Source organism: Macadamia integrifolia, chromosome 11, assembly GCF_013358625.1.
Source record: "Macadamia integrifolia cultivar HAES 741 chromosome 11, SCU_Mint_v3, whole genome shotgun sequence".
Classification (NCBI taxonomy): Eukaryota; Viridiplantae; Streptophyta; class Magnoliopsida; order Proteales; family Proteaceae; genus Macadamia; species Macadamia integrifolia.
Window position 1 is genome coordinate 18,514,503 of NC_056567.1, and position 12,475 is coordinate 18,526,977.

At 40.1% G+C, this 12,475-nt stretch overlaps 1 non-coding gene across 1 annotated transcript; it reads right to left on the minus strand.

Moving 5' to 3' along the window:
- Nucleotides 1-7,506: 7,506 nt before the first annotated feature.
- Nucleotides 7,507-7,613, minus strand: LOC122094585. The gene has a single exon (XR_006144900.1). It is a non-coding gene; the product is annotated as a small nucleolar RNA R71 (small nucleolar RNA).
- Between the last annotated feature and the right edge of the window lie 4,862 nt (nucleotides 7,614-12,475).

Here is a 12,475-nt window from a genome sequence, read left to right on the forward strand (position 1 = left end):
CAAGGTCATCGGTTGCCATTCTCCTCCTTGTCCGGCGTCCTTCTTCTTAGGCTTCTCCTTGGTGGGGTATTTCTTCGGCAGTCCTCTGAGGAGGTGTCTCCCTTCTTGGCCCATAAGGAGAGGTCTCCCAAGCATCTCTTCTTGGCAGGTAATCTCGAGCCTCTCTCCGTGGGATCAGCTCTGGGCTCAGTTCTCACTGCTCGAGGTTCATCTCCCTCTCATGGAAGTAGTCCCTATTCTCTCTCTTTCACCGAGCGATGTCGAGCATGGCATTCTAGGAGATCTTCCTGATGCCCGCCTAGTTGTGGACTAAGAAACCACGCTGTATCCAAGTGGAATTCCATAAAAACAATATATATATATATATATATATGCCTTATCAGCTGCCAATCTCGAGGAATCCAACAATAGAAACAGTGTATCTACAACCTCCCTTCAGTACAACTCCCTCCCCTTCTCACCTGAAGAGAGGACGAAATGGAATTGAGATTAAATTGAAATTAGAAATCTATCTCCAATTATAACTATGAGAGGAGAGAATGGTGTTACTTCCATGCTGCACTTAAACCATCAATTCTTTATTAAAATGCCAGCTAAAAATGATGCTTGCTTGGCTCTCCCTTGTGCTCTTTCTTCCCGCCTTCGGATCCTCGGGCCCAATCCACAAATAAAGTCCTGTGCTTTCTGCCCCTCTTTAGGCAGACCTTTTAACTTCTCCACATTCCATCTACCCACTAAAAATTCCAATATATCAGTGTAGTCCTTGGCTGTATAGACCCCCAGCCTCTCTGTAATGGCAGAAAAATGCTCAAAAAGGCTATCATCCTGGCCATCATACATCAGGTGGGCTGGCATTGAGATGTTTTTCCTCATCATGTCTGCAAAAGCCAATATGGTACCATCTGGGCCAATCTGGAAAAGCTTCTCAACAATTTTGGTATAAGCAGTCTCATGGCTCTTTTCGTCCGATGCAATTTTTCCACATATCTGTGCCAGCTTTGTGTCTCCATGACCCTTGGCTAGCCTAGCTGTGTTACCATGGGAGATGAAGGTTGCCCTCTCCTAGATTGAAGTGTAGATGAAACCAAGATAGGGGTTGTTCTCTATCCTGGGATCCTATAGACATTTGGGAAAGAAGTAATCAGAAAGTAGAGTACAGAAAGAATAAAGTATCAGATCCTTATGTCATTGACCATACATTGTTCATTTCCACCCAGTTGATACCTCAGGAAATAGTGAACACCATAACCCGAGAAACATATAAGTTTAAGGACTTAAATAATATACAATTCAATAAGTAAGCCACTGATTGGATGATCTATAGCAAATCAATAAATACAAACAGTCACAAAAAGAAAAACATTATTTGGATTAAAAAATTATCAAGGACAGTACAAAACATATCATTGACCAGAAGCTAGAACCATCCAGTCAAACTGTACTCGACAAGGGATGGACGTAAATTTGTAAGCTACCGACGGTAGGGATAATCGTCTAGGTCTTAATGTGAAAAAACAAACTGCCCCGCCACAACAGGCGGGTTGGTTTCTCCATCATCGCCGGGGAGCTATTGGTGAGAAGACCTTAGGATAGGTTGCTAAAACAAACAAGAGGGGAGGACCGACCCATTTGGTATAATTCTGAAGAAAGACTGTTGGCAGCAGATGGAGACATTTCTTTGGCACCCTTCCAAAGGAAATGCGGGCTGGGTAGAGCTTCGCAGAGGGTTCGAGAATAGGGTAGGGTCTTGCCCTTAAAATTCCGATAAGAAAAGGGTTCAAAACCTTTTTGCATGCACCTTTGTACAAGTGCTTTATATAAGTTCTGGCCAGGATGATTGACCTTGTATTCAAGCAATGACTCACAAGTTGTCCCATGTAAATTATTGAACATATGGTTCAAGATTTCAGTTGAAATGGCTCCATGAATTATTTTAGTTTCGACATAAGTCAAAATGAAACATAGATCGACTAACTAAGTATGCATAGTTTCGATCAAAATTTTAGCATTTCAACTGAAATTCTGGTATAGTTTTGGTTTTAAAATCATTTTAGTCGAAACGTTACAAAATAATGCATATAAAAGCAGTATTTTGATAGAAATTTTATGTGCTTATAGAGGTTGACAGTAAGAGTGGGAGAAGTCTAAAAAAAACCGAGACTTTGTATTATGTTTTGCCAAATCACCTACATTTCATGGTGGAACAAGGTGTCAGAGGCATAGTTATCAAGGCGTCGCCAAGGCGACGACTAGGCGTCCAGGCGGTTTGCCTGGGACCTAGGCGACAGCCGCCTTGTTGCACTGCATGTTGCCTTTTGTTTCAGTAAAAGTAAGTAAATGTTTTTAATATTTGTTATTTCATTTACTTAAGATATTATTCATAAATAAGCAAATACCCCCTATTTGAATCCAATAAAAATAGTTTAAAAATCAAATTCCAAAAGGATAAAAAGTTAACCCCCCAGTCCAAGAACAAAAACTGAATTTTGGTTATAGGGACGATTTTCAACTTTTAAATGCTAGGGTTTTTCTCAATTATGAAAATTTTATAAATTCTATCATGTTAAAACATAGCTAAAAACCAAAAGTCTGGTAAATAAATATTTTGTTTTGATATTCATAAAATTATTTTCATTCAGGCGATTTTAACAGTATTCGCGCACTTAAAAATAAGTTTGACTGAAGCATAACTTTGTCATTGCAACTCAGATTTAAGTAATCTTAGACTTGTTAGAAAGCTGGTTTTATATTATAACTAATACAAAAGTCTCATGTAAAAATAAAATCATTTGACCAGTCAAACTTATTATAAAATAAGAGCATTTCTCTAAATATTGATTTTTTATAACTTAATATGATTTAATGTTAATTTTTTATGATTTGATGTGGCTAAATGTTGATTTTTAATGACTTGATGTGGCTTAATCTTGATTTTTTATGATACAAGGTATATATAACTTACTAAATAATGTTAGAAAATAGGAAAAATAAAAAATAACACTTGTTCGCCTAGTTCGCCTTAAGGCGGACGCCTTCTCGCCTAAGCGCTTAGACAACCCTCCGCCGCCTTGGTTCACCTTGACGCCGTGACAACTATGGTTGGAGGCTACTACAACACATTTACATCGACAATTTGCAGATTTGAGCAAGAATTCTGCAAGATTCCAAGTTACGGACTACTACAACGCGTTTCAAGCTGTTGTATTGAACTTTGAGTGCTTCTTCAGGCATAGCCGGAGGAACTGATGTAGGTGCACAGCCTTAGACCGATCCATACCCATCTGGGTATCCAAACAGAGATGAACCGGGTCCATATTTGAGTCCTTGGTCTAGAACTTCTATTTATTTAGGAATATTATGGGAATATTTTATTTTAAGTCTTTTATTCCCAAAGTTGTAAGATACGTAGGAGTAGAGTTGGTTTAGGACGTTTCCTTTCTGAACTTGCTTCCTTTTTAGAGTCTAAGTAGGAGTTAGATTTTCTATTCAAATACTTGCTTGTAACCAATTGAGAAGACAGATTGAATATGGAAATTGAATTTATGTGGTGTAAAGCCTGGGGGTATATGCGATTCTCCCCCCTGCAACTTTGAGACCAATCTCAAAGATTCTTTCTCTTTCTCTACAAGCCCTAGCCAAAGGATCCATCCTTTCCCCACCATCCCTTTTTTTCTCATCATTAATCTGCCGAACCATCCCAGCCAAAAAAAAAAAAAGGGCAAACCCATCCATGTCACTCTTGCAGTAACATCCCCTTCATTTTCAACTAAAACCTCACCTACCCCCTTCAACTTCCCACAACACACCCCACTGTCCTTTTTCCCAGTTGAAACCCCTCTCCCTATTCTAGGGTTCTATCAGCCAACTAAAAAAAAAAAACTGAAGCAAAGATGAGAGAGTGAGAAGCAAGACCCCAAAAAAAAAAAAAAAAAAGAGTAGAAGAAGAGGTGGATAGTAGCAGGGACTCATACCTGGTTTTGCGACTTCCCGCAACAAGTCGCTGCTTTCCCCTCGCATCAATACCGACTTCAAAGTCCCATATATCACCACTGGTCATCGACCTTCTCCAAGTTTCAACTACTTTGTGCTGGTTTCCTCTGGTTCAATAGCAGAATCCTAAGAGGAAAGCCCATCTGCTAATTCCCGCATCCAAAAAGGAGACCTCCTCCCCCCCTTCGTCGGTAATTGGTATTAAAACCCCCTCCCTGAGAATCCTTTTATTCATCTTTTCTACCTAAACTACCCTCTCCATATTTACCCCTCCATCTCCTCATTAATTAGTTTTTGCCATTAAGTTTTTCATATTCCAAGTTTACCCTTATCAAATAAATCCCCTAATGCCTTGTGTTTCTAATTGAATTTCTAATATCACAATTTTGCCACTATTAGAAACTTCAATTTAATTATTCTTCTGCCATTCACCCTTTGCCTTAAGTATTCTCTTGCCATTGTGGGCCCATAACAATTCTGAATACAAACCTGACCAATGGATCTGACTCTCTTACTGAAATAACGTTAACAAATGCAACTGATACGAGAGAAGCTTGATGAGACTCATCAACACTGCCAGGAGATTCAACGTCAATGCAGGGGCATCAAAGACCAAGCATTGATCACACATGATTTTATGCACTTCTTCTTCAATGATATAATCTCAGTCATTGAAAAACAAGTGGACGAGTGAGGAGCACATTTATGTGTGAAATCTAGTATAGTAAAACATGCATTTTATATATTTAGAATAGAGCTATCTTGGGTTTTACTCTCTTTTTTTAGGTTTTATATTTTCAAGGCTTTAAGGACTATCGGGTGCTATATCTCCAATTTTACACGTAAAGATGTCATATTTCTTTTCATGGTTGTGAAGAGGATGAAATTCTGAGCAAGATGGACATGTTCAATTGCAAGTACACATTCGTTTGTTCAACCGTACAAGTGATTATTCTTTTCAGGCCAGAAAAAGAATAATAGATCAGAACTGAACCGAGATGTAGAACCAGCCCATCTGCAATTGTCCCAAGGGTATAAGGAATATTCCAAATGCCAACAAGGATCGATGGACCACATCCTTAAATGATTGAAGATTCATTTTTGGTAACAACAATTACCTAGCGTAGTTGGTGAGTTGTGGTGTGCAAAATCCCTTCCTTATTAGGAGGTTTTAAGTTTGAACCTCTTAGCTATCATTTTGTTGAGGTTTTTTTAAAAGATTTTCTCTCTTCTACTCATCACTTAAAGGAGGTTGGCTAAGATAGTTGTACACAAGTTTGAAGAAGAGAGAGAGAAAATAAAGAGAAAAAATAGGAAAGAAGAAAAAAAGAAAAGAAAAGAAAAGACAAGGGCATGGATGAAATTTCCCATTAAAATAGAATATTGTCCAAATCCAAGCAAGAAAAATTGGCCAAAGGGGGTTTCTTGTGCAAAAAGAGAGGGAAAATAGAAAAATAGAGAAAAAATAGGAAGAAAAAGGCAAGAAAAATCATGGGAGATCTCTCTCCATGCGTTTTCTCTCTTCTCTCTCCTCCACTTCATCACCAAGATAAAAAAAAATCTTTTTTTTTAGAAGCTAAAATTGTTAGCTTCCCTCCCCCATTCTCTATATCATAGAATTAACACAAGGGGAGGAGGCACATCATTCTTCTTCTAGGGTTTTGTCTAAGTTGCTCTATCTCTTTCTCTAGTTTTGTCTTTCTCTAGCTCTAGTTCTAGGTTTATGCTTTTAACACTTTTGTATGTTCTTTTTATTCAATTAATGCAAACACTTTTGTTTTTGATTCAGTCTTTTATTTTTATTGTTTAAACAATTAAAGTTGTAATTTTCAAGTTCTAGTTCTAGGCTTAGTTCTAGGTGACAAAAACAAGCTATGAAGCATGTCTTTCAATTTCAATTTTTTTTTTTTAGATTTGTTTTCTCTAGTACTCGAAATTTCAGATTTGGTTTATTCCAGATCTAGTTTTTAGTACTGGTAGTATCTCAAATCGATCAAGTTTTCAGTTCAAGGGATGAAGTTCAAGTAAGTAGGCTCCTTCAGTAGTCTTCTCTCCCCCCTCTCATTCCCTCTTCTGACTACCCTTTCTTTCTTAATTTAGGATTTTAATTTCAGTCGTTATATTATTGATATTCCTTTCCCCCAAGGTTTATGGCTAGTGTATATGTTGGCTTTGCCCCCTCCTAGCCATAGAACAATCATTTTATTGTTTTTATTTAAATTGTCTCCCTTTCCCTAAAGTCAAGTAGAGTAACCCTTGTAAGAGTGACTCTCTGGTCAAGTAAGGAAACTCATATTATGATGCATCCCTCGGGCTAAGTAGAGAAACCTACTTGTGAGTCACTCTCTAGCTTTATCCCTTTTCTTTTTCTTTATTTTTATTTCAAATTTTTTTCCCTTTATTATTTTTTTTAATTGTGTGGGTTGTTTATTTTCAGTTATTTATTCATTTAATTTTAATTGCGTGGCTTGCGTCTTTAAATTCTTAGATGATGAATGGTTAGGACATTATTTTAGATACATAAGTTTAGGACGGTAATTAAAATTAGATCATAACCATTAATCGGTTCACTTTCGCATTATTAAAAGAAGCAAAAAAAAAAAAAAGTGGTTGCTCTCCCTGTGTTCGACCCGTACCTACACTGATCCGTATGCTTGCGGTTACATTTTAAATCCTAACAAGTTTTTGACACCGTTGTCGGGGAGGCAGTTTCATGTTGTTATCTTTCGCTTTCTTTTGGTAAATCGGAGTGTTTTGTTTGCTTTGTTTTGTTTTTCCTTTTCTTTTATTGAATTCCTAATAAGAACAACTTATAATAATAGTTGTATCGATGGAGATCGCCATGCCTCACAATATGATAAAGATAGGTTTCGCCCTGTAGCAGTACCTCAGGAATTGACCTGAGTAACCCCGGATCCCTGCCGGTGAGATCCCAAAAAGCAAAAAAAAAAAAAAAAAAAAAAAAATCATAAAAAAAGTTTTGTTGTCCATTCATTTGTGCGTGTCTTACTCTAGTTGTGGGTAGTTTTCTGTTGCATGAGTGTTAGGTGGGTACATAATACTAAGAATTAGTTAGAACGAAGAGATCCAACAAGTAGTAACTCTATACATTTGCTCTCTTTAAAACATTTCAATATGGAAGACCAACATCAAAACCCTTCACCTAAATCTCTGAAAGATAGGTTCTACCCTACTAGAACAGCTCAACCTTCCTACATAGTTCTACCACAAGCCCAGGGCAATAATTTTGAACTCAAATCTCAATACATCATTATGTTGCCCCACTTCCATGGGTTGACCTCTAAGGATGTATACCTATTTCTAAGGGAATTTGAAGAGGTACGTGTTCTAATTAAGATCCAACAACTTTCTGATGATGCTGTTAAGCTTATCACTTTTGCATTAAAAAACCAAGCTAAGAAGTGGTTGTATGGGTTACCCACAAATTCCATAACCTCATGGGATTAGTTCATAGTTGTCTTCGTTAAGAAGTTTTTTTCAACTCACAAGACCAATCAGCTTAGAAGTGATATCCTTCAGTTTAGGCAAAAGCCTACTGAGTCATTTTCCAAACTTATGGAGAGATTCAAGGATCTACTCCAAGAATACCCTCACCATGGCCTAGACTCATAGCATTTATGTCAAATAATTTATGAGGGTATTGATTACCCAACTAAACAAATGATAGAGTCTATGTGCCCTGAGGGATTCACATTCTTTACAGATGAAGGAAAGGCATGGAAATTCTTACTTGACTTAGCTGACAAAACCTGTGAGTGGGAATCAACTCAAGAGAGTGAAAGAAACATAGGAGGGAAGGGATATTTTGTGAATGGGATAGTAGCCAAGGAAGCCCATTTGGATAGCCTAATCAAGAGGATTGAGGCTATTGTTCCTAGAGAGCCATCATCAATCAATTTAGTTAAGATTTGTGCTTGGTGCCAGTCCCCTGGACATGTCATAGAAGAATGCCCCAACAACTCTAGGGGTACTTATAATAATAGTGTTAATATCTTAAACTAGAATAATCCATATAGTAACACCTACAATCTAGGATGGAGAAATCACCAAAATTTCTCTTGGAATCAGGGCAACCAAGCAGGGCCTTCTAATTTTCATAATCAAGGTCAACCTGGACCCCAAAGGCCTCCCTTTGCACAACAATATTTTCCCCAAAATACTTTTCCTAAGGTCAAATGTAGGACCTCAGGCTAGTTTTCCTAGGGCCCATCTCTTATCATCTTATCAGCAACCCCTTGGGTTTACCAACACTGGAGAGGCAAGTAGAATAAGTGACTTGAAAAAAAATATGGCCCTTCTCATGACAAGCCATCAAAATCTTACAAGAGAACTCACCCAAGTTATCTCAATTATGCTTGAGAGGGAGAAAGGGACTTTACCCAGTCAACCAGAGCCTAACCCTAGGCATCATCAGCCTGTTAGTTCACTAGCACCAACTAATGCACACTGAATATAGTACAAGGTCAGACCCAACAAGGGCTCTCTAACCAATGTAATGTTATTTATGCCCTTAGGAGTGGTAGAGAGTACCAACAGGGCATTCCTAAATCTTCTCCATCTATTACTCTTGTTAACTCTCCTTCAGTTGAGGACATAAGTGTGCCTCTTGTTCTAGGTTCGTCTGATGAACCTAAAGATTCTTTTGAAATTAAAGATGATTTGGTTGAGGAAACCAAAAATGATTCTTTTGAAATAGGGCAAATCCCTAACAGTCCTTATGTTCCTCCTATCCCATTTTCTAATCGCTTGGTAAACAAAAAGAAGATTACTTCCATGAATAAAATTTTAGAAGTCTTCAAAAAGGTAGAAGTGAACAGGTAACAATCACCATAGCTTCAATCACCATTTAGAAAAGCTCCTCTAGTAGATAAACCCTTAAAGCTCAGTCCATGGCTTCAATCACCCGGCTACATTCAATTTCACCATTGGGTCCCATAGAAGTAGAAGCCCCACCACCATAGTGAAATGAAGTGTAAGGCGGTGGAGGAGTGGTCTCCCTATGATCCTGACTCAAAGTAGACTTATCTTCTTCAGTGTCTTCACTTTCTTCATTTTCTTCATCATGATCTCCCTCACCACCTGCAACCGCCATAGGTATAACCTGGGGAGCCTCTTCGATGTAACTACCGACATTGGAGTTGATCTTCATTTTCACAAGAGTATGCTGACCAAATGGATATTTCTTATTTCCATTTGTAGGCTCCCCAATGTCACAGACACCAAAGTGAATGAAAATACTAGTGAGGATCCAACCATAGAAAAGATTACCATCCTTTGGGCAGTTGGCTTGGTACATCATATGCCTCATCATCAGATATGGGAGGATAAGCTGAACCCCTGTATGTACATAAAAAGTGACATATGCCTGTAGTAGAGAGACCTCATTGTAGTGCCCACCAGATGGTACTACATTAAATTGGAGAATCCTACATAACACCTTGAGTGTAGTCCTAAGGGTCTTAAACTTGGCCCATCCCCACACTTCCCCAATCAAAGTAAGACTCATCTCCTCGAAGTCCTTTTCAGTCATAAATGCCCTTGATTTTGTCTTGCGAGTACGATACACATCACCTACACTGGAGATGCCGGTGATAGCTCCAAATTCAGCTGTAGTGAAGGAAATGCTTATTTCCCTCAACCTACTCGTGAGACAGTTGTCATCCTCGCCAATATGCTTGCCTTCGAGGTTACCGTAGAAGTTACGAACCAATCTCAGGTGACATTTGCTCCTTGGGTCCAACAACTTTCCCCAACCCAAGGGCTGGAACCTCCACTCAATACCGAAGGAGGGCATTTGGAAACAAATAACGGGCTTGCCAAGCTCTACTAACTTGTTCCCGAATACCTCCCAATTCCCGACATTAGTGTTGAGCTAGACCAATATCTGTCAAACTTAGGCTTTAGGGGTTATTATTTTTGCCCAGTGATAGTTTGTCTGAGTGTGCTTCTCTTGGAACCCATACCTACACATATACATGCACAATAAGTGTAAACAAAGAGAATTCATGCAAACAAAATGGAAGATTTCGAAGGAAATCGAAAGTTGGACATGGAATTCCCACTTAGGGTTTCACAGAGAAGAATATTGGGGAAAAGTAAGAAACAAGACAGGAGTAACACATGTGTAATTTTTTTATTGAATGATGCAATTTGGATGGAATTGACTATATCTTCTTAAAACAAGAAATTTTGATGGCGTGAGGAAAGCCTGAGCATAAACAGGATAGTCGCCCAAAAGGCAACACTGTGTTATTAGATTTACTGCTAATTGGTCACCATCTCTTAAACATGATTGGGAAATAGTGCCTAGTAGTAAGTGCCTGGTGCCCCTCCTTCCCCACTAATTATGACTGCCCATGATGTGACCTCTGTCATGGGTAATATGTTGCAAGGGTTACAACAGCAACAAATGGGTTTCATGACGGGGTTGAATGCACAGATAAATGTTGTGATTCAGGCTTGTGAGGTTTAGACTGCTCCCCCCATATGACTAACAAAGTACATATTACTACACAAGCAGCTCCTCCCCAGGCGCATCAAGTTCTTGTAGACACCCAATTTTGTCACCCTCCTCTGGCTATGATGAAATATAGATCTTGGACGCGACTTTCGGCTTCCGATCAATAGAGATGATGATGGAAATGTTCCCCTACCTGAAATCCTGGAAACCCTCGCGTGGGAGAGAAGAGGGTCCACTTTTGAATTTTTATATATGAAGGAATCTGGTCAAGATGACCACATAGATGGATAGTGCTTGAAAATATAATTCTGACAATATATGGCATGTCAAAATTGGACTGACAGATTTCTTGTGATCATTCCCAGAAAATTACATTTTCTCGTACGTATGCCACGCATGCGGATAGTCCCGCTGGAAACTTGGAAAAATCCCTTAACTACCCCAAACACCCTAAAATTCATCCCCTACCTACCCAAATAACCTAGAAACACTCCTGGACCTAAAACCCTAAAAACCCTCGCGTGGGAGAGAAGAGGGTTTGATTATGACTTCTTGTATATGAAGGAATCTGGTCAAGATGACCAATACAGATGGATAGTGCTCAAATATGTGATTCCGACGATATATGGCATGTCAAAATCAGACAAGAAGGATCTCCCATGATCGTCACCAGAAAAATCTATAAACTGCGTGCACTACACGTGCTAGCCAGTAGGGCATCCTGCACATGTGCTTGCTACCCATGAAAGCAACACATGGGCAGTAGCACATGGTGCCAGCCTGCCATGTGCCCAATCTACCATGCACCCAGCCTGCCATGATGTTAGCCAGCCTCGCGTAGTAGGCCTACTCCCCCACAGACACAGACCCATGCCCATGCCCGTGCCCGAGCCCAGCAAACCTGTACCCCAGTGAGCATAGACCCATGCCCCCGTAGGCACAGGCCCGTACCCCCGCCCAGCAAACATATGCCCCAGCTAGCACAGACTCACGCCCTGCTGGCACAGCCTATGCCCTCATGAGTGTAAACCTGCACCCTTGTGGACACAGGCCTGTGCCCCCACCTAGTAGACCTGCGCCCCCATAGGTGCCCGTGCCCTGCACGCCCTACACACCTACGTGCTGGCCAGTAGGCCAGCCTGCACACATGCATGCGCTGGCTAGCAGGTTAGCCTGTACACATGCGTGCACTGGCTGCTACCCAGCCTGTCTATTTACTGCCTATGCCATGCCCCTTTGCACTGCCTATCTGCTGCCCATGGTGCCACAAACCCACATGCCACTACCCGTGTGCCGTGCACCACACACCCATGCCACTGTCCGTGTGCCATGCGCCGTACACTCATGACATTGCCCGCACACCTTGTACATATTGTTTGCCTGCCTATGTTGACTATGCCCCGTGCACTTCGGCCCAGTCTCACGCACGGTTGTCAATGGTTGGGATTGATATTCCCCTGACTTGATAGGTGAAGAGATCCCCTCTTCACCCACTTAAGATAAAAAAAACCTCTTTTTTTACTAAGGATTCTTTCTCCCAAAAAACCCCTTTTTTACCCATTGTATAAAAGATTGCTTCACCCATTTTAGTCCAAAAACCCCTTTTGTCCATTGGATAGAAGCCTGCATCACCCACTTAAGGCAAAAAACCCTCTTTCGTCCATTGGATAAAGATGTTCCCCCTTTCCCATTGGCCGGAAAAACCTATAAATACCCCCTCCTTTGGATTTGGACATACTAAACAATCCCACCTCACTCCATAGTAGTGAAGCTCTGCCCTCTCTCTTCCGCTCCCCCTCTTGATTTTCTTTGGGTCTTTGGAGCGATCTTCGTCAAGATCCGAAATCTTGTTTGGATCTTCGAAGTGTTCTTCGGGACTTTGAAGATCTTCAATTCAAGTTCTTAGTCCAATCTAGTTTTTTTTCCAAAAATAGTGTTTTGTTCAACCCCCTCCTTTGAGTGTTCTTGAGTTTTACCCGAATTAAAAATACTTCTCCCTTGAGG